At 43.5% G+C, this 23,790-nt stretch overlaps 1 long non-coding RNA gene across 1 annotated transcript in view; it reads right to left on the bottom strand.

The window, feature by feature from the left end:
• Nucleotides 1-22,708, bottom strand: part of LOC140702179 (uncharacterized) — a 28,874-nt gene extending 6,166 nt beyond the window's left edge. The window contains exon 1 of the long non-coding RNA XR_013538545.1: nt 22,549-22,708. This is a non-coding gene — a long non-coding RNA (uncharacterized LOC140702179). The remainder of the gene's footprint in view (nt 1-22,548) is intronic.
• Between the last annotated feature and the right edge of the window lie 1,082 nt (nt 22,709-23,790).

The raw sequence follows: 23,790 nt of genomic DNA, 5'->3' as shown, positions 1-23,790 counted from the left end.
TAGTGATATATGTTCCACACATAGGACTGCCTGAGAAACAGTTTCTTATAACCTGACATTTCAGGGCAAAACCCTGAGATGAGGAGACAAGTTCTTTTTGGTGTCATAGCAGGTGAGTCCTTTGTTAACAACTGTAAAATAATATTCATGTGTGTGAATGTGTGTGTCTGTGTGACATTTTGAGGGTTTCCTGTATTCCACATGCAAACACCAGAGATCCCTGGTGCTGTTTGGGTGTGAGAAGAAGATGAGAACACAGGTATTCAAGTCACCACAAAAATGAAAATCAACCCTTTCCCTCCTCTAAGATTTGTCTCCTCTCCTGGAGAATCAAGGAGGCATATTAATTTCCTGAGATTTCAGCCAGCATCCTGAGAACTGCCAACTGTGGTCCTACAGCTTTCCTGGCATCCCCTAAGCCAGTGGTCCCCAACTTTTTAAACCTGCAGACTGGTTGGGGAAGGCAGGGCACTGCCCTTGCTTGTGCTCATGCGCCAAGGAGATTGTGCGGGTGTGCGCTTGCTCATGCATATGTGCAAAGGGTGGCGCTCGTGCGCATGCACAAAAGGTGGTGTGGCATGTGGGGGGCACTCATATGCATGCACAAAGGGGTGGGGAGCACTTGCATGGGAACATGCGTGCACACAGGCGCAAAGGGCCTGTGTGGGGGGAGGGAGTGCATAGTGGGTGGGTAGGTCTGTCTCCATGGCTCAGTCCAGCTTCTGCCACAGACCGGCACCGGGCTACGGACCAGGGGTCGGGGACCTCTGCCCTAAGCTACTCTGTTGTTCTAATGCACTGTAAGGTAGCCAGAAGTAAGAATCATTTGACAATTTTCTGTCTGTGTTTCGGTTAAACATGTGAACAAGATAGGTCAGGACATCTGGATGAATATTTTTAAGGGCTGTGAGATTTCTCAGCCCCAGTATGAGAGTGAGACAAGTGGGCTTATGTTTTCTTATCAAGGTTTCTGTAATCTGTGCAGATTGATTCTGTGCAAAACTATCAAAATATTAAAAAGCCATGTGGTCCATCTGCAAAATTCAAAAAGGCAGAAAGAAGCAGCAGCAGCAGCCGAAAGGTGGGACTAGCTTTTTGTCCTTTTCAGGACATTCGGTGATTATGGTGATCAGGGTGTTTTTTGTTATTTTGTTCTCGGTTTGATGGCTCTTGTGATTTCACAAGGTCAACGAACTCTACTCAGCCACATGGACTGGTGATCACTGCACACAAAAGACTAGCTACCGACACCCATCAATCACAGTGACTGATCATCTCCCCCTTATCACAACAATACACCCATAACACCCTGATCACCATAATCACCCAGTCTCCTAAAAAGAAGAAAAAAGCTGATCCTACAGCTACAAATACTCAGCTATCCCACAAATTACATCAGAACACAGAGTTCTAGCTCCTGTCCTCTGAAGATGCTGGCCACAGAGACTGGCAAAATGTTAGGAAGAAAAACCTTCAGAACATGGCCAAACAAGCCCGAAACCCTACAACAGCCATCTTAACAAGATAGCTTGTTTCTCCTCTTTCCAGCTCTGCAATGGCCACACTGATGAACAGTTCTGTAGGACTCAAAAGCTAACCTGCTTGTGAGATGTTAATAATCTAATTAAAGGCTCACTAATCTTGTTTTTTACTAGTGAAAAACTGATTTCTCTGAGAAGCAAAGTGCATAGGTAGAGAAAACATAGGACAGCTGATTGTTAAAAATGGCGTCCAATCTCTTCTAATTCTTAGAAGTCTCTACAACGAATGGAGATAGACAATGTGCACAAACATTTTTGTTACCAAGGTGAGAACTTTCATCAAGGTTGACCAAAAAACCCCCACCTCACTTACTTGTGGGCATGTAGAATAATTTCATACTCTCCAGTTTTGCAGGTGAGGAAAAGAAAGGATTTGTATCTGTGGGTTCTGTACATGATCTGGGAGTACAGACATAGCCTTTGTCTGAGGTAGCAAAGTGTCTTGGGACATCAATGACAATATGAACATGACATGCACTGATGCACACAGCTTGTTTGCTTGCACTTTGCATGAGTAGGTAAACTAACCAGGAAGGGAATAGGTTTGTGCAGTGTTTGTACTTGGGATTATGGTTAAGTATACCCTCAGGAGCCAGGACAGATTCATTCCAGGATTATTTGTTGGCTGATGAAACCTACCTTCTTCAACTGATCTAGTTGGTAGCCATGTTAGTCTGCTCTAGCTCAAAGAAATCAAAGCCTATTTTTTATTTTTCATGAGCTTTTGTGTGGCCAAGTACACTTTTTCAGATGAATGAAGTGGCGGTTCTCTTGTTATTTAGTTAGTTTGTTTTAATGTTGGCATGATTAGAATAGTATATATAACGAAAAAGGAACCATTGTCTTTGTTAAAGCCTAGAGAAAGTGTACGGTATTAACATTTCTAATGGATTCCTGCTCAAAGGCTTTCCTTTGGGATTCCAAGGCTTCTGGTTTCTCTTGTGCTACTTTCCTAAATATATATTCCTGGAGCCGAATGCCATGCAAATCCCTGTTTGGGTGGTTTACTGAGTTGCAGAAAGGGAGGGGAGAAGCTGAAGCAAACATGCCATTCACATCAGGGTTTAAACCAGGATTTCTGGCTATTGGCATTGTGAGTAGACATGGGAGCTTTGCATTTGTATTTCTCCCAGGGAAGACAAAAACAAAGCCCACAAGCACAGGTGTCCCGATGGTTCTTCCCCCCCCCCCGAACCAGCCCGGTCCACTTACTGGGCTCCTCGGTGCATGTGCGCCTGGTGGTGGCGACAACATCATAATGCCAATCACAGACATAGTCCCACTGGCGCTTCCCTGCCTCTCCCCTCAGCCAGCTCGACAGTCTTCCTGCCTCCTTGCTGTCGTGGCTGGCTGCCGGGAGAGGCAGGGCAGCACCAGCGGGACTACGCATATGTCAAGGAGTCCAGTAAGTGGACTGAGCTGGTTCTGGGGGACAGGGAAGGACTACTGGGACACTTGCGCTGGCAAGCCTTGCATTTGCCTCTCCCGCGAGATGAATAGGAAGCTCCCGTGTCTAATTGTGAAACATTTTGAAGGTGTCCATTGTGACAGCCCTTCACCAGCCATGGTCCCAAGAAAGTCCAAAAAGGTAGGTAGGCATCTTGACCCGTTTTGACAAACCAGTTCAAACTGCTTTTATTGACATACAGAGTAGGTCTTTTGTAAAGTTAGGGGGTTTTAACTACCCATTCAAAACCACACTATTCCAATTATTTTCCTTTATGAAAGGGATAGCTCACAGTAAGATTTCTGTTGTGTTTCTTCACAGTGGCATAGTAATAAATGTAGAAATACAGCTTCTCATTATGATAGTCTCCATAGCGAGTCCCCCTCCATAACGGAGGTCCAAAAGGGCCGACTTCTGGATCAAGTCCACATCAAGACATGGAATCTTAGCTGCCCGTTCAAAATCCTTGGCCACTTTCAAATACTTTGCGTTACAGCAGGGATAATCCGCAACAATATATTTCTCTTGGGAAAATGCATTTCTTTCCCACCTACTGTGTAACAAAACTCAGAGAGAACAGGAAAGCCTGAGGAGTATGGTAGATCAGTGGTCCCCAGCCTTGGGCCTCCAGATGTTCTTGGACTTCAACTCCCAGAAATCCCGGCTAGCAGAGATGGTGGTGAAGGCTTCTGGGAGTTGTAGTCCAAGAACATCTGGAGGCCTGAGGTTGGGGACCACTGTGGTAGATGATGTTTTACTCCCTCCTGCTCAGAAGAACCCGAGTCTTCAACTCTGGCTGCACTCCACAACTGGTTTGCCCACACCTTCCAAAATTTGAATTTGGGGAAATTGACAGGTTTGACCATTCCTCCTATGGATTAAAAAAAATACTGTAGGATCTGTATTGCTCTTTCAGTTCAGTCAGTTCATTTTCCACCTTCCTCAAGCATTTCTTGCCATTCATTGGCAGTAAAAATCCATTGACAGTAAAAATAGAGTAATAATAAATCAAATATAAAAGACTGCTGGTGTTTCATGACACTCAAAATCATCTGCCTGTGGTAGCTGGTTCACTCTGCCTAATGAGAGGGCCAGCACTGGAATTCTAGAATCTGAACATTTGCACGGCTTTCCAATGCTGCTTTTATTATCTTGTTATCATTTATGGATTTGCTTAAACACATTTCTGATATCATACTATTTTTTTTTAAAATGACATTGCAGTTCTTTGCAGGTACTTTGGGAAAGAGTAGGAATTGTACTGTGGAAATCCTCAGTTATGTTTTTGGGACTATTGTTCTCTCTGTTCTTTGCCATTGTTGATACTAGAACTGTGCACTATATTTGGCTTAATGGGGAATTCTAGGTTGAATCTGGGCTATTTTTATAGGTATGCCTGAGCTGAAAACAGACAATTCCAATCCAGTTTCAGTGTGGATCACAAGGGCCTTTTCAGCAGCTTACTGGGGGGAAAATTCAGCATTCAAAAAGTTAATTTTTTAAAAAATATATATGCTTAAAAGCAGGGAAAAGGAAACGAAAGGATGGAATACCATATAAGGCAAATACTGAAGTGGCATGAGATGACAAAAATGGGAAGAACAGGACTTTGCTAACTGACATTGTCACCCCTCTTCCCAGTGAAAAGGAAGGACTTAAGTGTTAACTAGGTTAGAATAGTTGCTCTCCTGGGCTTATTTAGTTTCACTTTGATTTAGGACAGAGCAAGTATGTCTCCCATTTGCTACACCCCTGGGTGGGGTCTTTTTGGTGCTGCATGAAATGTGTATGGGAGTATGAGCAGTATGTACTGTATGGGAGACAGACATACTTCAGTATGAAGAATTCCCCCTCCTGTCCTGGCAGGAGCAGGAGCTTTAAAAACAAACTGAGGGGAAAATAGATAAGAGGATCAAATTGGGTGGAAAAGTCCTGGAGAAATCTCCAAACCTAAAAAAGAGCTGCCTTTTTTGTGATTTGGCACAGTGAGTCTTTTCATGGCGATGAACAAGCCACCAAAGCTGCGACCATTTTCTTGTCCTCATTCAAACGAATGTGACTTCTAAATATTTGGAACTCCAACTTGGATCAGAAAGTGTGTGGGTCACAATAGGTCTTACTGAAGCATTATTCTTCCCACTGCATACTTCTCCAAATCTTGTAACTCAGTTCCAAAATAGCAATATACATTGTAGGAAAAATTGCATACAAATACATATGTAGGCTAGGCAAAAATTGGGTACTAAAACCACTGTGGTTTTTGGGGGCAGTGGAATTCAGAGATTGGCACTGCAATAGCATAGCACAGACTTAACAAGTGAATTTATGTGAAAATGACACAGACTAAATTAGGTTGATTCTTTTAGCCCTTGTGTTGATGCTGCGCTTGCTATTATGAAATGCAATCCACAAGCTCTCCAAGGGAAAAACCAGGTGCCTGCCTGCCGTGCATCCACCCTCTTCCCAAACTGCGCTGTGGATGTGCCTGAAATGACAGAGGAACATGGAAGAACAGCAAATAATCTTTTCTTCCCTCAAAAATGAGCTATTTTGAAAGCTACCCCCTTTTATTCATTGAAAGATGTCGCCCTGGGAGCTGATTGCTGCTGTAGTCCCCTTCCTTCAGACAGATCTCAGCCCTTGTGTCTCTGGTATATCTATGAAAACAGGAGTGTTATTAACATATTAATGATCAGATGTTATGTGTTAGACTTGCATTTTAAAAGTCCTTCGCAATGCAGAAGAAGGATGATTTGACAGTCTTAATTCAACGCCAGGCAACAAATAAAGCTTATAATGAAATTAACATAAATCCTTGGTGTTAATCATTCAGCATTATTGATAGCCGTATTAAAACGAAGTATCACAATCTTGGACATGCAAACGGGAAATGCGCTGCATCTTCCAGCTGTCCCGAGATGCTCTGAGCACATATGGTGCTCATGCGCCGGCCTTCCTTTCTAATTTTCCTCCTCCGCTTGAGCTGTCAGCTCTCTCTCTCTCCTCTTCTTTCTCTGCAGACTGCAGAGTTTACTTTTTTGCCCGTTTCCCCACCCCATCCCCCTTTTCTTCCAGAGTGCCAGATTTCTGGAACAGGTCAAAAATCTATCGGCATCTGCAGCTGTCATCAGTCACGCAGCCCACACGAGCGAAAGAGCGAGGTGACAATGCTGCAGCCGATATTCATCGGTTTTAATTTGGGAAGCTTCACTTCCACTTACTCGTTTTAGCACCGAAATCAAAGAGCAGTGTTTCCACATAGCTTTGCATGCCTTTTTCAAGTGCTTGCTTAGAAGCATGTACATGCAGAGGTGGAGGAGGAGGAGGAGTGGGGAAAAAAGATCCTTGCAACCACTGACAAACCTATCATTTTAATGATAGGCAGGCACATGGTGTGGCAATTACTTATTCCAATGGCTTATTAAAGGGGGTGTGGTGGAAACCAGCTTTGAAATAAGCATGCCTTTCAGGCAGAATTCTGAATCCTTTGAAATGGCCTCCATGTCTTGGGATGTAATATCAGGTCACAGGCCAGGAATGAATGGATGGTGTATTGATGGAACTGGTTACTCCTGCACCATTCAAAGTGCTATGTGTCTATACTTCCCCTTCCAGGTTACTAATGGTCTTGGTCCTTGGGAGCGTATAGTGCTTGTAAAGCTTAATTTTGGGGACTATAACTCCCAGAATCCTCTAGCCAGCATGCCAAAATTCATGATTTTACATCATTTATGTAAAAAGTACAGTGGTACCTCGCTAAACAATGACCCAGCTAAACTACGAATCCGCATGATGATGACTTTTTGCGATCGCTATAGCGATTCGCAAAACAGTAATTCCAATGGGGGATTTTCGCTGGACGTCAGTTAGGTCTGTGCTTCACAAACCGTTTGTTCGCAAGATGATGATATTTTTTGGGCTTCGCAAAATGGCTGCTCTGTGTTTTCCGGACCCATGCCTCACAGGGCAGCCATTTTTACAGCTAATCAGTGCTCGCAAAATGGCTTCCCTATGGGCGATCTTTGCTGGACGACGAGGTATTTTCCCTATTGGAACACATTAAACCGGGTTTCAATGCATTCCAATAGAGAAAGGGTTTTCGCCTGACGACGATTTCGCTAAACAGCGGTTTTCCCCGGACGGATTATGGTTGTCATGCGGGGCACCACTGTATATGTAAAAACCAATTTTACTGCACTGTCAGCTACTGCATAGCTGTGGTCCACTAGGATATCATGATCAATGACGTCCAAGGACAAAGATTTCAAAAGTCATAGAGGCATATTCCTCCTGTGCATTGGCCAGAAAATTTATTTATCTGGACAACCAAGGCCAGTTTGGTCCTCTGAACATGGTGTGAAGCCCTACTGAAAGAAGTCTGGGAAACTTTTTCTCAAGTGTCTGCAGGCTGGTTTAAGTGCTGTGCAAGGTTAAATAACTTTGATATTATGATAAAGTACACTAACCAGTGAAGCCAATGTGGTGTAGTGGAATAAGTGATGGAGTAGAACTCAGGAGACCTGGGTTCAAACTGCTGCTTGGCCATGGAAGTTCAATAGCGGAGTAGCGCTGGTAAAACCACTCTTTCAATATGTCATATACCTTGAAATTTCTTTTGATGGCACTTGACAATAACACAGTAACCTGCAGGGCCCTACACATCTGGGGACTAGGATATATGTCCATATACAGTATCTCCCCATGTCAACGCAAAGATTTACATATTCTAACCTTCAAAATTTTATGGGTTTGGGGATTTCTAGGTATTTAGCTATTTGCCTAGCACTTTTTTGCTAGTCATCCTCTGAATCCAACAAATTATTGTTGTTATCTGCCGTCTGATTGCTTCTGATCTATGGTGATTGACTGAATGAGCAATCTCTAAAATGTCCTGCCCTCAGCAGCTCAGCTCAGCTCTTGTGAACTCAAACCTTCTGTTATGGAGTGAATCTGTTTCATATTTGGTCTTCTTTTCCTGCTGGTTTCAGCCTTTCCTTGCATTATTGTCTTTTTCCAGAGCATCCTGCCTTCTTGTGATGTGCCCAAACTATGACAGCCTCAGTTTTGTCATTTTTGCCTCCAGAGAAGGTTCAGGCCTGATTTGCTTTGGCACCAATGTGCTCATCTTTCTGGCAGTTCAGAGTATCCGCAGTGATCTCTTCCTGTGTCATATTGCAAATGAATAATTTTTCCTTCTGTCAGCGTTCTTCACCATGCAGGTTTCACTCCTGTACGTAGTAATTGGGAATACAAGAGTGCAGACGTGCTTGGCCTTGTTCTTCAGTGACATATCCTTACACTTCATGATCTTTTATAGTTCCTTCATTGCTACCTGTCCAAGAATCAGTCTTTTTTGTTTTCTTTGCTGCAGTCTTTGGATTGATGATTGAACCCAGATGTTTGTTGGATTGATATACCACCCCTCTAATGGGACATACAACTCTGGGTGATTTACAGATTAAAAACTCAGAGCTTCACCTGACCCCAATAATGATGCATCAATATGGTGGTTCAGTGATCTAGATCTAAAATTAAAACAAAAGAGAAAGTACGAGAAAAGAAATATTATTAACAGCATCTTGGGATAAGTTACTGAAGACAGCTGTGTAGATTTCTGTCTTCACTAATTTCCTGAATGTCATGAGGGAAGGAGCCTGGCATACCTCCGGTGGAAGCTTATTCCAGAGATTGGGGGCACAAAATCTTTAACAATTTCAATTTCTGTATTATCAGCAGTCAACAACCTAGTTTTTTCTTTTTACCACAGAATTTGTCTTGCTGCATTTTTCCCTAATATCTCTGGTTTCAATTTACAGTTGTTCTGGTTCATAATCCTTTGATTTCAGTGGTGCAAATCTGTTCCTTAGGGTTGTTCAGGTTTACTATAATGTTTGATATTAACAATTCACACTCAGTATTACAAACCGTTTCTGGTCCTGTTTTGGCAAAGATAATACATTTTGTCCATCTCCTGCTTCCAGTTATGTAGTCTACTTGATTTTTTATTGCCCATCTGGTGAAGTCCATGTGTACAGTTGTCTGCTTAGTTGCTTGAAGCATATACTTGTGATAAACAGATTGTTGGCTTCACAAAACTCTATGAGTTGTTTTCCTGCTTCATTTCTGACTCCCAGACCAAACTTTCCAATCACATTTGGTTCTGCTTTGTTTCCTACTTTTGTGTTTCACTCACCTATGATTATAGGCATGTCTTGTTTTGGCGTGTGATCAGTTTCTTCCTGGATGCTTGTGTAAAAGCTTTCAGTTTCATCTTCTTCAGCCTCTGTAGTTGGAGCATAGACTTGAATGATAATTATGGGTTTTCAAAGAATTCTAATGAAGATTTTTCTTTCAGACGTGTTGTAGCCCTTAACAGCCTGTTGCTACATCTAGCCTCAGTATTAGAGCCTTCCAATTTTTATCATCTACCACTGCTGTGCAGTAACTGCCCTTTAGATGTTTTGCATCATAGTCTGGCGCCTCAGCTGTGAACATTCTGCAATGGCTGATATTGTTAGAGGAGTTCAGCTTATAATGGATGGTATTGCTTTCAGCTTCTCTTACACATTAAAACCCCCTCACCACGTTAAGATGTGCATCCAAGAAAGGAAATAAATTATTAGCATCCTGAATCAAATCCACATTTCATATGCTTTTATCATTTCTATAGGAGCACGTGTCTACTGCTGTACAGAGGAACTGAGAATACACAGCAAGGTGCAGTGCACGTTGTATGGGTTTATTTGAATAAAAACTAAAATCTAATTTAGCCTTTAGTCTGACAGTTACGGTTTAGGACATTTTGTTGGTAAGTAGGAGTTTCAGGAGATTGGATCTTTGTGAACTCCAAAAAGATCCAGTCTCCTGAAATTCCTTGTTACCAGTGGAATTAAAGAAAATTTGGAGATGTACGAGGGCCACATGGAAAACGCATTGGGTGTCTTCTTAAACACACACGGGGTTTTGCTGTTCCATTCACATTTCATTTTTAAAGAAATTCAGGCCTTTCTTGTTGACTTAAAGGCAAGCATTGTAAAGCAACACAATGTCCGGTGGCTACCTCCTAGCAATGTGAATGGGAACCTTAATTTCATAGTTTAAAAATACTTGAGTTGACCTCCCCTTAATTCCTATATTTTAGCCATTTTGGTGTCATGGCTCAGTAATCGTTCATTAACTACAGTGCTTTTCAAATGAAGAGCTGAGATGAAAATTTTTTCTTAATGATGACAAGTGATGTAATTTAGTTTTATTCCTGTCTTACAGTGGTGCCCGCTAGCGCCACTGTAGTTAAGGGTCTGTCAGTGATTCTATTATAAAACATCCCCCCCCCCCCCGTTTGCCAGGGGTTTATAATTCACACTGATTCACTCTAGGTTTAAAACTGCCACTGAAGTCCAAGCCCTGAGGGTTGTTTTTATATACAAATTGGGAAAGAGTTCTAGGTTAATTGCCTAAATTGTGAGGATAAAAATATTAATGGACAGTTCCCTTCCCGCCTTTATTGTCTGAGGTACTGACCTGATGAGACATCATACATGATAGATATATCTGCCTGTATCATAACAGGAAAAAAGTCATGTTAAAACCATGATATTTATGCACTTTTAGGGCCAGAATGGCTGACTGGAATGGCTGTGGAATAAGGTGCCTCAGCACACTTGAAGGCACAAAGCTGATGCGGGGGCATACGGAGCTGGTTGTGGGGCACAAAGGGCTCAGAAGGAACTGTTGGAGGGCTGGCACAGCTGTTCTCAAATCTTCTCTCTCAGGCAATTATAGGGTTACCAACTCTCAGAGAACTGAATGCAGTCTGAAGGAATTGCTATGCTTTTCCTTCCTTCCTTCCTTCCTTCCTTCCTTCCTTCCTTCCTTCCTACCGACCGACCGACCGACCGACCGACCGACCGACCGACCGACCGACCGACCGACCGACCGACCTACCTACCTACCTACCTACCTACCTACCTACCTACCTACCTACCTACCTACCTACCTACAGTAGCATTGCACAATTGAGAGTTATGGACATATTTGAAATATAGTAAAATTAAAAACAAATTAAAATGTTAATTTTACTTTTTGGGCTACTTTCAAAGTGTTATCTTGGCCATTTGCTAGATCTTCTTTTGTAAGATGGCAGGGCATAAATTGCATGCACCTAGGTGTTCCATTAATTGAATTTTTCCACAGTCCCAGAAAAAAAATGTCCTGGATCCAGGTAGCTCGATTTTACATAATTATTCTTCGTTCTTCCTACTTCCCGTTGAAGTCTATTAAGTGACTTTCAGATGCTCCAGCTAGAGTCTCCTCTTCACGGGAGACTCTCTTCAGCATTTATCCATTCAACAAGAGATTTATACTTCCATGCTTCCAGGTGGGAAGACATACCTTTTATTGGCAAAGTGATCAAGTGGCTTCAGACATACCTGGAGGAGCAGGATTGCCTTGACTCATTCCAGTCCAGATTCAGGCTGCAGCAGGGTACTGAGATGACCCTGGTCGCACTGCACAATGACCTTTTAAAGGAAGCCAACAGGAGTTCTCTCAGCGGCTTTTGATACCATTGATCATGGTATCCTCTGGCAGGTTGTTGGAGATTGGGATCTTAAGCCTGGCATTGAGCTGGCTCCCATCCTTCCTCAAAAACTGTGTCTGGAGAGTTCAGCTTGGGGATGAGTTGTCGGCCCCTTGGACCGTCAATTGTGGGATGCCCCAGGGGTCATCAATATCCCTAGTGCTGTTTAATATATATATTAATTCACTGGGGGAGGTCATCAGGAGATTCAGAGTAAAATGTCATCAGTATGCTGATGACATGCAACTCTGTCTTTCCTTTACCACCTCTGCAATGAAGGCCATCCAGATGCTTGACTGATGCCTGGCTTTGTTGCTAGAATGGACCAGGGTGAACAGGCTCAAACTGAATCCGGACAAAACTGAGATTTTATTCCTGGGGGACCACTTCAAAAGTGCTGCCCTTCCATTTAGGGATCAAGTTTGTAATTTGAGTGTTCTTCTGGACCCAGCTCTTTCTTGGGGTTCCCAGATTGCAGCCTAGGCTTATTGCCCAGCTTTGCCCCTATGTAGACAAGGACTCCCTCAGGATGTTGGTGTGGGCACTGGTCAACACCTGGATTGACTACTGCAATGTGGGACTTCTCTTGAAGCTAACCAGGAAATTATAGTGGGTCCAGAATATGGCAGCTGGATTGGTGGCTGGTGTGATTAAATTTGATCACATCCCCCTAGTGCTGGCCAGCTTTTACTACTTACCCATTGTGTCCCAGATCAGGTTCAAGGATCTGACACTCACATATAAAGCCCTTCACAGCTTGAGAGCACATTACCTGTTGGGGTGTCTTTTCTCTATGTCATCTGACCAACCCACCAGATCTTCTTAAGCCAGGCTTCTCCATGTAGCCACCTTGAGAGAGGCCCCAAAATCATATACTTAGAGGTAGGGCCTTCTTGGTGGTGGCACCGAGATTATGGAATCAACTTCCAGAGGAGCTACACCTGGCCCCCTCCCTCTACTTTTCAGGGAGGCCTTTCACACCAACCCCGGTTGAATACCATGCCTCCAGTCTCACTTCTCTCTGAAAATTAGTTTGTACTATTAAGTTTTTTAGATTATGCTTTTGGTATTTATATTGTATCTAGTGTTTATTGCTTTGTGTAAACTGTAAACTGCCCAGAATAGTGCTTTGGCACTAATGGGACGGTATATATATCAAATAAATAAATAAATCAAAGTAATTACAGGAATGCTGGGGGAGAAAAGATATAATTAGATATTATTAGATGGCCATTCCCTCTCATGTACAAACTGCTTGTTACTTTTGTTGAAAATGGCCATGCTACAATTCTCTGTACCATCTGCTGACAGTAAAATTGGGTGTATGTGAAAACTGTTTGTCCAACGTGTTCTGGAAGGAAGCCAAATTCTCCAACGGTTGAGTGCAGTGGAGAGTGAAAATGCTTTCTTCTCCTGTTTGCAACTCCAACTCAGTCCATATTGAATGAAGCGATAATTGTTATTCCAGACTGGAATGGGAGCAATGGGGTCATTCATCAGATACAGGTATTTCCTCAGTGGGGCTCAAGCCAGAGCCATAAATAGCCATTTTGGCACCTGGGGCAAATGGCGTCATCTCCCGCCCACCTCCCAAAAAGAAAGACAAAGTGTAAGCTTCCAGAAAAGGAAACTGAATAATGTCAAAAGATATTGCTATTTATTTTACACTCACTAGTAGATTTGCCTCTAGATTTCAAGTACCTTAGCGTGACCCGAAAGCCTGCTTCCAATAGAATAGCAAAGACACAGATCCCAAACCCTGAGGATCACTCGTGCCCTGAAGTGTGAAATCCTCAGTCACAGGACATATTTTGCCTATCAATAGCTTAACTGACACTCAGGTATTAATAATTTCAGGAGTATCCTTAAAGAAAATGGGTAGCTGACTATTAGTACAAGAGGGCCTTGAATCCTTTCAGTATAAAGTTATATTTTAAGCTCCTATCCACTCCTCTAGGTTCCTCACTCAAGGCCTCCTGAATTCCTGCCGGACACATTATCCACTATAACACCATAGCTGTTAACAGGTCATGAAGCCCACCTTCAACCCTCATCTTGACCTAACAGGAAGATCCATCCTGACCAGTTGAAGGCTCAGCGTGACTGTTAACTGCCTCTCAGTTTGCAGAGATACAGACCAGATTGTGACCTCATTCTGACATTGAAGGATTCTGAGCAATGGCTAGGCAGGTTGGGAGAATAGTGGGAGCTGCAGTCAAAGAAAGCAACTTTATCAATCTCTGCTTGGCATGTCATGAGCTTGCCCAAGGCGACACAGGCCAACTCTTCCTCCCTGAAGGCACAGTGCGAAATCTCCCTACCTTTGCTCCGCAACCAGCCTTCTTGACAATACCCAAAGAAACTTTTAGCATGACCCAAAAGCCTACTTCCAGTAGAAAAGCAAAAACACAGATCCCAAACCCTGAGGATCACTCGTGCCCTGAAGTGTGAAATCCTCAGTCACAGGACATATTTTGCCTATCAATAGCTTAATTGACACTCAGGTATTAATAATTTCAGGAGCATCTTTAAAGAAAATGGGTAGCTGACTATTAGTACAAGGGGGCCTTGAATCCTTTCAGTATAAAGTTATATTCTATGCTCCACTCCTCTAGGTTCCTCACTCAAGGCCTCCTGAATTCCTGCCTGACACATTATCCACTATGACACCATAGCTGTTAACAGGTCATGAAGCCCACCTTCAACCCTCACCTTGACCTAACAGGAAGATCCACCCTGACCAGTTGAAGGCTCAGCCTGACTGTTAACTGCCTCTCAGTTTGCAGAGATACAGACCAGATTGTGACCTCATTCTGACATTGAAGGATTCTGAGCAATGGCTAGGCAGGTTGGGAGAATAGTGGGAGCTGCAGTCAAAGAAAGCAACTTTATTAATCTCTGCTTGGCATGTCATGAGCTTGCCCAAGGCGACACTGGCCAGCCCTTCCTCTTTGAAGAAAAATCCAACTCCCAACTTCTGACTTCCCAAGAAGCCTTCGTAACAATACCCAAAGAAATCTTTAGCGTGACCCGAAAGCCTGCTTCCAGTAGAAAAGCAGACACAGATCTCAAACCCTGAGGATCACTCGTGCCCTGAAGTGTGAAATGCTCAGTCACAGGACATATTTTGCCTATCAATAGCTTAATTGACACTCGGGTATTAATAATTTCAGGAGCATCTTTAAAGAAAATGGGTAGCTGACTATTAGTACAAGGGGGCCTTGAATCCTTTCAGTATAAAGTTATATTCTAAGCTCCACTCCTCTAGGTTCCTCACTCAAGGCCTCCTGAATTCCTGCCTGACACATTATCCACTATGACACCATAGCTGTTAACAGGTCATGAAGCCCACCTTCAACCCTCACCTTGACCTAACAGGAAGATCCACCCTGACCAGTTGAAGGCTCAGCCTGACTGTTAACTGCCTCTCAGTTTGCAGAGATACAGACCAGATTGTGACCTCATTCTGACATTGAAGGATTCTGAGCAATGGCTAGGCAGGTTGGGAGAATAGTGGGAGCTGCAGTCAAAGAAAGCAACTTTATCAATCTCTGCTTGGCATGTCATGAGCTTGCCCAAGGCGACACAGGCCAGCTCTTCCTCCCTGAAGGCACAGTGCGAAATCTCCCTACCTTTGCTCCGCAACCAGCCTTCTTGACAATACCCAAAGAAACTTTTAGCATGACCCAAAAGCCTACTTCCAGTAGAAAAGCAAAGACACAGATCCCAAACCCTGAGGATCACTCGTGCCCTGAAGTGTGAAATCCTCAGTCACAGGACATATTTTGCCTATCAATAGCTTAATTGACACTCAGGTATTAATAATTTCAGGAGCATCTTTAAAGAAAATGGGTAGCTGACTATTAGTACAAGGGGGCCTTGAATCCTTTCAGTATAAAGTTATATTCTAAGCTCCACTCCTCTAGGTTCCTCACTCAAGGCCTCCTGAATTCCTGCCTGACACATTATCCACTATGACACCATAGCTGTTAACAGGTCATGAAGCCCACCTTCAACCCTCACCTTGACCTAACAGGAAGATCCACCCTGACCAGTTGAAGGCTCAGCCTGACTGTTAACTGCCTCTCAGTTTGCAGAGATACAGACCAGATTGTGACCTCATTCTGACATTGAAGGATTCTGAGCAATGGCTAGGCAGGTTGGGAGAATAGTGGGAGCTGCAGTCATAGAAAGCAACTTTATTAATCTCTGCTTGGCATGTCATGAGCTTGCCCAAGGCGACACTGGCCAGCCCTTCCTCTTTGAAGAAAAATCCAACTCCCAACTTCTGACTTCCCAAGAAGCCTTCGTAACAATACCCAAAGAAATCTTTAGCGTGACCCGAAAGCCTGCTTCCAGTAGAAAAGCAGACACAGATCTCAAACCCTGAGGATCACTCGTGCCCTGAAGTGTGAAATGCTCAGTCACAGGACATATTTTGCCTATCAATAGCTTAATTGACACTCGGGTATTAATAATTTCAGGAGCATCTTTAAAGAAAATGGGTAGCTGACTATTAGTACAAGGGGGCCTTGAATCCTTTCAGTATAAAGTTATATTCTATGCTCCACTCCTCTAGGTTCCTCACTCAAGGCCTCCTGAATTCCTGCCTGACACATTATCCACTATGACACCATAGCTGTTAACAGGTCATGAAGCCCACCTTCAACCCTCACCTTGACCTAACAGGAAGATCCACCCTGACCAGTTGAAGGCTCAGCCTGACTGTTAACTGCCTCTCAGTTTGCAGAGATACAGACCAGATTGTGACCTCATTCTGACATTGAAGGATTCTGAGCAATGGCTAGGCAGGTTGGGAGAATAGTGGGAGCTGCAGTCATAGAAAGCAACTTTATTAATCTCTGCTTGGCATGTCATGAGCTTGCCCAAGGCGACACTGGCCAGCCCTTCCTCTTTGAAGAAAAATCCAACTCCCAACTTCTGACTTCCCAAGAAGCCTTCGTAACAATACCCAAAGAAATCTTTAGCGTGACCCGAAAGCCTGCTTCCAGTAGAAAAGCAGACACAGATCTCAAACCCTGAGGATCACTCGTGCCCTGAAGTGTGAAATGCTCAGTCACAGGACATATTTTGCCTATCAATAGCTTAATTGACACTCGGGTATTAATAATTTCAGGAGCAGTTTTAAAGAAAATGGGTAGCTGACTATTAGCACAAGGGGGCCTTGAATCTTTTCAGTATAAAGTTATATTCTAAGCTCCTCTCCACTCCTCTAGGTTCCTCACTCAAGGCCTCCTGAATTCCTGCCTGACACATTATCCACTATGACACCATAGCTGTTAACAGGTCATGAAGCCCACCTTCAACCCTCATCTTGACCTAACAGGAAGATCCACCCTGACCAGTTGAAGCCTCAGCCTGATTGTTAACTGCCAGCTCTTCCTCCCTGAGGGCACAGTGGTAAACTCCCAACCTCTTGCTCCACAACCAGCCTTCGTAACAATACCCAAAGAAACCTTTAGCGCAGGCTTGTCCAACCTGCGGCCCGAGGGCCACATGCGACCCAGGTCAGCTCATAATGCGGCCCAGTGCAATTTTTTATTTTTAAAGAAATTCCAAAGTTTCAAGTTACACTGCCGGCGCTTGCGCCTGGAATGTGGCCAGGGCATGTCACAACAGTAGAGGGGGAAAGAGGGAAGGAAGGAAGGAGTGTGAGGGGAGGGGACAGGGGAGCTGCGTGACTGCATTGTGCTGTCCCCGTCAATAGGTGGACCCCCTCCCGGCCCCATAAGGCCACAGGAGTCGAAGCTGGCAGCCTCTGCTGTCTGAGATCGCAGCTGCCAGTAAGCGTGCTTGGAGTGGAGCTGCGGAGGATGGCTAGGTCTGCTCCCCCCATGTGGCCCAAACCAAATGTATGTGCGGTCCAAACCAAATTTTCATCTTCTAATGTGGCCCAGGGGAGGTGAAAGGTTGGACACCCCTGGTCTAAATTTTACTATTCGAGGCTCCCCTACCAAGCCATGTGGGGCAACCTTCATTGGTTCTAGGAGCTCATTCTTCCCCAGCAATCTACCATGGACTGCAATGCGACCATGCTTATGAATTTCAGTAGCAAATTGGAAATATTTCTTTAAAACAAACAGGACATGTTTTGTTCTAAAGAGAGTTCAGCTTGCTGCCAAACTGCAAAAAAATCCTGGGATGGTCAACTTTGCTGCCAAAATTGGCTGGAACATTTTGCCACTGAATTTCAGCAATGTGTTTCGGGGGGCGGGGCGGTGGCGATGGCCGTATGTGTGTATGTCTGGTGTCACAAGACTAACCATGTGATATATTCACCTCATCATTCACCAATATCTTCTTTGATCTACGCATTTCAACTTGTGAATGTTCTCAGAATTAAGGATTTAGATGCCATTTTATTATTGCATTTTAATTTCACAGCCCTGACATTCCAAAGAGAAGGAGAAGTGATCTGAAATGTTTAAATGAACTGAAAATAAAAACGAAGGTAACAACAGAGCTGCCCAATAGAGAAAGAAAGGTCACTTCTTCCTTCGGGAATATTTAAAATATTTAATAATGGACCTACAGGTGTGCCCAAAATTCTGCATCCAATTCTCAGGCAAATGAAGTTGAACAGATCCCCAGCAAAAGAGAGGGGGAAGGAAAGGAAGGATGAATGGTAGCTTTTGGAAACTTCAAGAACACCCTAAAATACCAATTTTTGGCAGGGGAGGGATTAGGGGGCATTTTTTGTGGTCTGTGCAGAAACGTGAGCATCCTGAGGTTAGAAAACGAGCCATTGGACCTGCTGAAGTTAGAAGCCTTGATTTTCTTTCTGGGGTTCCTCTTACCTTAAGGAAACAACGGACCTGGGACCGGCATCCTTCTTCATAGACATTCATTGGGAAAGACATAAAAGAGGCTTGTCAGCTTATAAGGCATTTAACAGAAATACCATAATAATCACGTGTCATCAAGTCAATTCTGATTTATTGTATCCTTTTCCAGGGTTTTCTAGGTAGAGTATAATTCTGAAGTGGTTTGCTCTTCCCTCCTTCTGGGGACATCCTGGGACCTCCTGCAACCTGTCTGGATGGCTGCAGCAATTTCACTCATGCAAAGGCAATTAAGCACTGGTACAAATCACAGTAAATCAAGCTGTATTTCCCCTGCTGTGCACCTTAAATGTGTATAGGATCCGCAGTCCCTATTTCATGGGTACCCACACAAACAAAAGAAAAACACACAAAGGCAGTACCACCACTGCCCTAAGTTAATGCTGCATAATATCCAGAAGCAAAAGTGCTGAACAAGAAATAGTATTTTAATATGCATATGTTTGTGTGTGTGTGTGTGTGTGTGTGTGTGTGTGTGTGTATATACACACACACAGATATATATGAATATACGGGTGGGGAGGAGTGTTCCCAAGATTTTAAAACCTCCAGGGCACTTAGAAACCCATGTTTTCCATTGAACTGTGTCTTTTTGAAATTCACAAGCTTGACATGGCATTGGCATGGCGTGTCTCAGCCTGTTACACTGAAATGCCACATTACACTGTGTGACGAGACAGGCCAACAAAAAGGGGACATGACGCATCCGCCCGATGGGATGTCAAGCTTGAGGAATTCAAGCCGTGCACCTCAGTTCATATATACTTTAAAAATCTGTTCAGCTTTGAGGTTTGAAACTGAGGATTTTTAATACCTTGCTACCAAGTTTCTGAGATTAATAGCATAGATGACCCGCAGTGCTTTTAGATCCAAAAGGGTCTGTTTGGATTTGGGAGGGTTCTGCCCCTCCCAGTCTTTGTCTCCGTGTCATCTGGAAAGATCTTGACCTCCTACTTCAGTTCTGCTAAATTAGTGTCCATCTGTTGTTTTAGGGAGAAGAGATTTTCCACTCTAATGGATAGATTAAAATGGAAAAAAAATAAACATTAAAATCCCCCAGTGCAAACAAGTAACATAAATGATATATTTGATTAAAATTCCTCGAGATATTTAAATGTGCCCCCACCCCCGGCATTTAAGAACCACTACTCCTGGATGCCTCCTGGGTCGGAAAAATCACTCTTTTTTGGGCAAACAATTGAAATGAAATATCCATATTTTTTCCCTGCTGAAAGCAGGGCCTTGAGGTGCTCTGTGGACACCTGATGGACTTCAAAAGCAGATGTTGGAGTTGCATGTGACCTCTACCCATCCCTAGTTTAAGTCTTCCTATATGGTGGTGCTGCAGGCTAAACCGCAGAAGCCTCTGTGCTGCAGGGTCAGAAGACCAGCAGTTGTAAGATCGAACCCACTCGACGGAGTGAGCTCCTGTTGTGTTGTCCCAGCTCCTTGCCAACCCAGCAGTTTGAAAGCATGTAAATGCGGGTAGATAGGTACCACCTCGGTGGGAAGGTAAAACAGTGTTCCCTAGTCATGCTGGCCACATGACAATGGAAACTGTCTTTGAACAAGTGCTGGCTCTACGGCTTGAAAAGCGGGATGAGCACCGCCCCCTAGAGTCGGACAGGGCTGGACTAAAAATGTCAAGGGGAACCTTTACCTTTATATGGAGAGAATAGCTTGGATTCTGGAGGCAGCAGTGTAAGAATCCTTAGTCAGCCACCATTGGAGCTTGTCGCTGCCCTTTCTGTCATCTTGCACAGTGGCTTCTCCACACCAGCCTGATCACAAAATCTGGGCTAGTCGGATCAGCGCTCTGAAGCAGTTACACATTAGCCTACCGTGTTCATATACAGAGGCATAAGGTGTGACGCAGAGCACCTTGAAGTGCTGCCGGTTAACAAATCCCTGTATCCATGGAAGAGCAAATGCCAAATTATCAGCATCTTGGTGAGGCTGCTTGGGAGCTCTCATTCCATAGGTTTTTGGGGCGCTTTGTTATCTTACAGCCAGATCTTCCATTTGTGAAAGAGTTTCCTTCAGCAGGATGGGTGCAAAGTTCCTAGCCGCGGCAAGATTAGAAGATTTAAAGGCTATGGAGATAGTGGGTTTCTCCCCTCCCTGCCCCTAGGAAGCAACATTTGCGCCTATTATTTATGCTTCCCTACAGAAGCAACAAAAGTATTTCAATAATCTCTGAAGAGTTTAAGAACAATATACTTAATTGCTATGAGTAATTTCGGAGCTAATTAATGTGATAAATCTCCAGAGCGAAGTATTTTTACTTAATGAACAGCATAAAATGAAATAGGTTAAGGTCTTCCTGTACACTTGTATGTACTGGCTCGTGTAATTCTTGATGTGAAATGGTGGAAATAAACACATACGTGCAAAACACATGCATTTATAATTGACTACAAAAGTAGATGGGTGTATTCCGCATACTATTAAAAGCGAATGTCATATTGAACATCATTAACACGGCCTGCATGAGGCTCATTAGAGTAATGTCTCTCTTTTAATTTTTAATGGAAAATGAAACGCCTTTGTGCCACATAGGTGATCCACTTATTTAAGAACATTAAGTGAATTATTGACACATGAATTTCACAAGGCTGAGCAATCCTCTAGTCTATTTGCTCCAGCAAGAAGGATAAGCTAGCGCTCATTTGGTTCAGGGTATCTGAGGAACAAGGCGAGTGTAATGCCAGAAGCGAGTCTGGAAATTATGTGTTGTGTAGTGGTTAGAGCAAAGAACTGAGATGTCCAGGTTCAAGTCTCCAACTCAAATGGGGACCTTCCTCCCATTCCTGCTCCCTCGTTCTTAGGAATTTTACTCATGTGTCTGATCCCACCTAGTCACTGTGAACAATGTTGTCATTGAGGGCAAATGAAAGCCATTTTTGTAAGGTGTGTTGAAAAACCACTGAAAAGGCATTATGTATTATGGCACTGCCAAACTAGGGGACATTTCTTTGATTTACCTGAAAAAAGCACAACAATAGGTTCAGTGAGGGCTTCCCACTTTAGCAGTGGGAAGCCCTCACTTCCCATTTTAGAGGGCTTTAGAACCCTTTCCCCTTGTGCTAAAATATTCATTTGTTTTAGGACAGCCTTCTCCAACCAACTTTCCTCCAAATATTTTGGATGACACCTCCCATCACTCACAGCAAAGCTGGTTTAGGATGATGGGAGCTTTAGTCTGACATATCTGTCCAATATGGGTCCGGATTGCTGCTCTAGACTGTTTTTTAGATTTAGGACAAATGCTAGTTACTGCAAGTGTGAAATGTTTGCCTAGAAAAATATCACGTGGGTTTGCAGCAGATGCGTATTGATTGAAAAGATTTTGCAAAAGAATTCTGTCCTTCTGTAGCGTTTTTAAGTTTCTCTCTAATACACAACTTTCCTTTTCTGGCTGTACATGTCTGGGAACAACACCTCCCTCTCCCGTCAATGGCTTTACTGTCACCTGCTTAAAACAGTATGAAGTTCTTCAAGTATCGGAATAATCTCTAGGGTTGCTATTTTCCGTGAAAGCATTTATTTCAGTCAAAATACTTCACGTTCTTCCTCTACGCTGACACTTCAAAAAGAGTAAAAACATGTCATTTTAAAAGGAAGCGTTCCCTTTCTCTACAACTAAAACACTCTCTGTGCACAGGTATATTGCAATATTGAGGATAAAAATAACATATTTCCCTAGGAAAACGGAGTTGGATTTAAAAAAAGAATAAATAAATAAAAAGGCAACAATTCTTTTGATTAGGATGTAATTGAAATGGATTTAATTAAGACTTGGTGATAAATTTACACTTAAAAAAAATCAAAGGCTGGTCCAGCTTTCAAATGTGTTTTAAAAACAACACCAGTTCTCCCAGCACAAAATAGGGCATCTTCTCCCTCCTCCCCCGTGTCATTCCACTTTGCATGTAAAATATATTGTTGGATCATTTGCCCTGTAGTGCCAAGGGGGAAATCTGCTTGTAAAAAGCATGATGGAATCTTTTGAATATGTGAATCTAAGACCTGCTATTTTCAGATGTCATGTTTTCCTCCTCTCCCCCCCTCCTTCCCTCTGTTGTTAGCTAGGAGACAACACGGAATACTTTGGTTTACCTGTGTAATCCCAGGGTGTCCCCGGTGCCAGGCCGTGCTGTTCAAATCGGCATGTCTCCTGTCAAAAGTGGTTGGAGTGAGACAAGGACGTCATGACCACTGGGCGCAACAAGCTGCAGAGGTCAGGTTTCAAGGACAGCCCGTGTGGCAGTGACGGGCTAGTGACAAGTTGTCAAGTGAGCAAATATAAAATGGAAAGTGGCTGGCGGGGGGGGGGTGGTGAGGTGGAGGGGGGGAGGAGGAAAGGAGAAGAGCCGAGCTGTTCAGAAGACAAGGAAAAGTTATGTGACTCCTGATGAAATATTCATACACCAGGTAGGAAAGGATTGAAGGGGCGATGTACTTAGGTATGTGTGTATTTGGTGTTTTTCTTAAAAAAAGAAACAGGAATATAGGAAGCTGCCTTAGATCAGATCCTTGGCTCTTTCCAGCCCAATAATGTCACCTGTGATGGGCAACAGCTGGATTTCAGGACGCCTTCCCCTCCCCTCCTTTCCTTCCTGGAGACCTCTGCCCTTCCCTGATGGCCTCCTATCCAGAGACTAGCCATGCCTGTCTGTGCTCAGCTTCCCCAATCTGACAAAAACTGTGTGTTTAAAGTAGTCGAACGGCGAGAACAAAAAAGTATGTTGCATCTATTTACCACAGATAAGCAGCGCCAGTTCGTGGCCTGGAGCTCAGCCCAAAATTGCAAGGGAGGTGGCTTGCCGGTCCCAGTCCTGAGCCATCTCTTCCCAGGAGAGAATATTCTCATTGTCAGCTGTATGCTGAGAAGAAGCAATTTGATCCAGAGCTTTGACAGGAGGGGTTCTTTGAATTAGGAAAGGATTTGTGATGACATGAAAAGAGGTTACAAAGAGGAGGTATCAGACAACAGCAGCAGCAGCAACACAAAACAAAAGGAAAAGAACAAGAAGCAAAAATGTTGCGTCACCTTAAAGACTAACTGCTGTATTTTAATGTGAGCTTTGGGATAAAGTTACAAGGAAGTTAGGAATAGTTTCCATGCATATCCTGGTAGGTAGCATATATATGTCCCCTAACCCCAGGAGACTATTACAGATAGCCCATTATTAGCAGTTGAAAGCAATTAGTGTTTCAAAGATGGGATGCAGGCAGATCTTCAGATCTTCCCGACTCACTATCCAGTCATACTTGCAGATGAAGCCTGACTGATCTCTTCACTGTCCAATCACAAAACATAAGCAGGCTAATTGGCAAAGTATGGGTGATGTAACAACC

The sequence above is a fragment of the Pogona vitticeps genome, chromosome 10, assembly GCF_051106095.1.
Source record: "Pogona vitticeps strain Pit_001003342236 chromosome 10, PviZW2.1, whole genome shotgun sequence".
Lineage (NCBI taxonomy): Eukaryota > Metazoa > Chordata > Lepidosauria > Squamata > Agamidae > Pogona > Pogona vitticeps.
This window is presented reverse-complemented; position numbering and strand designations above follow the sequence as displayed.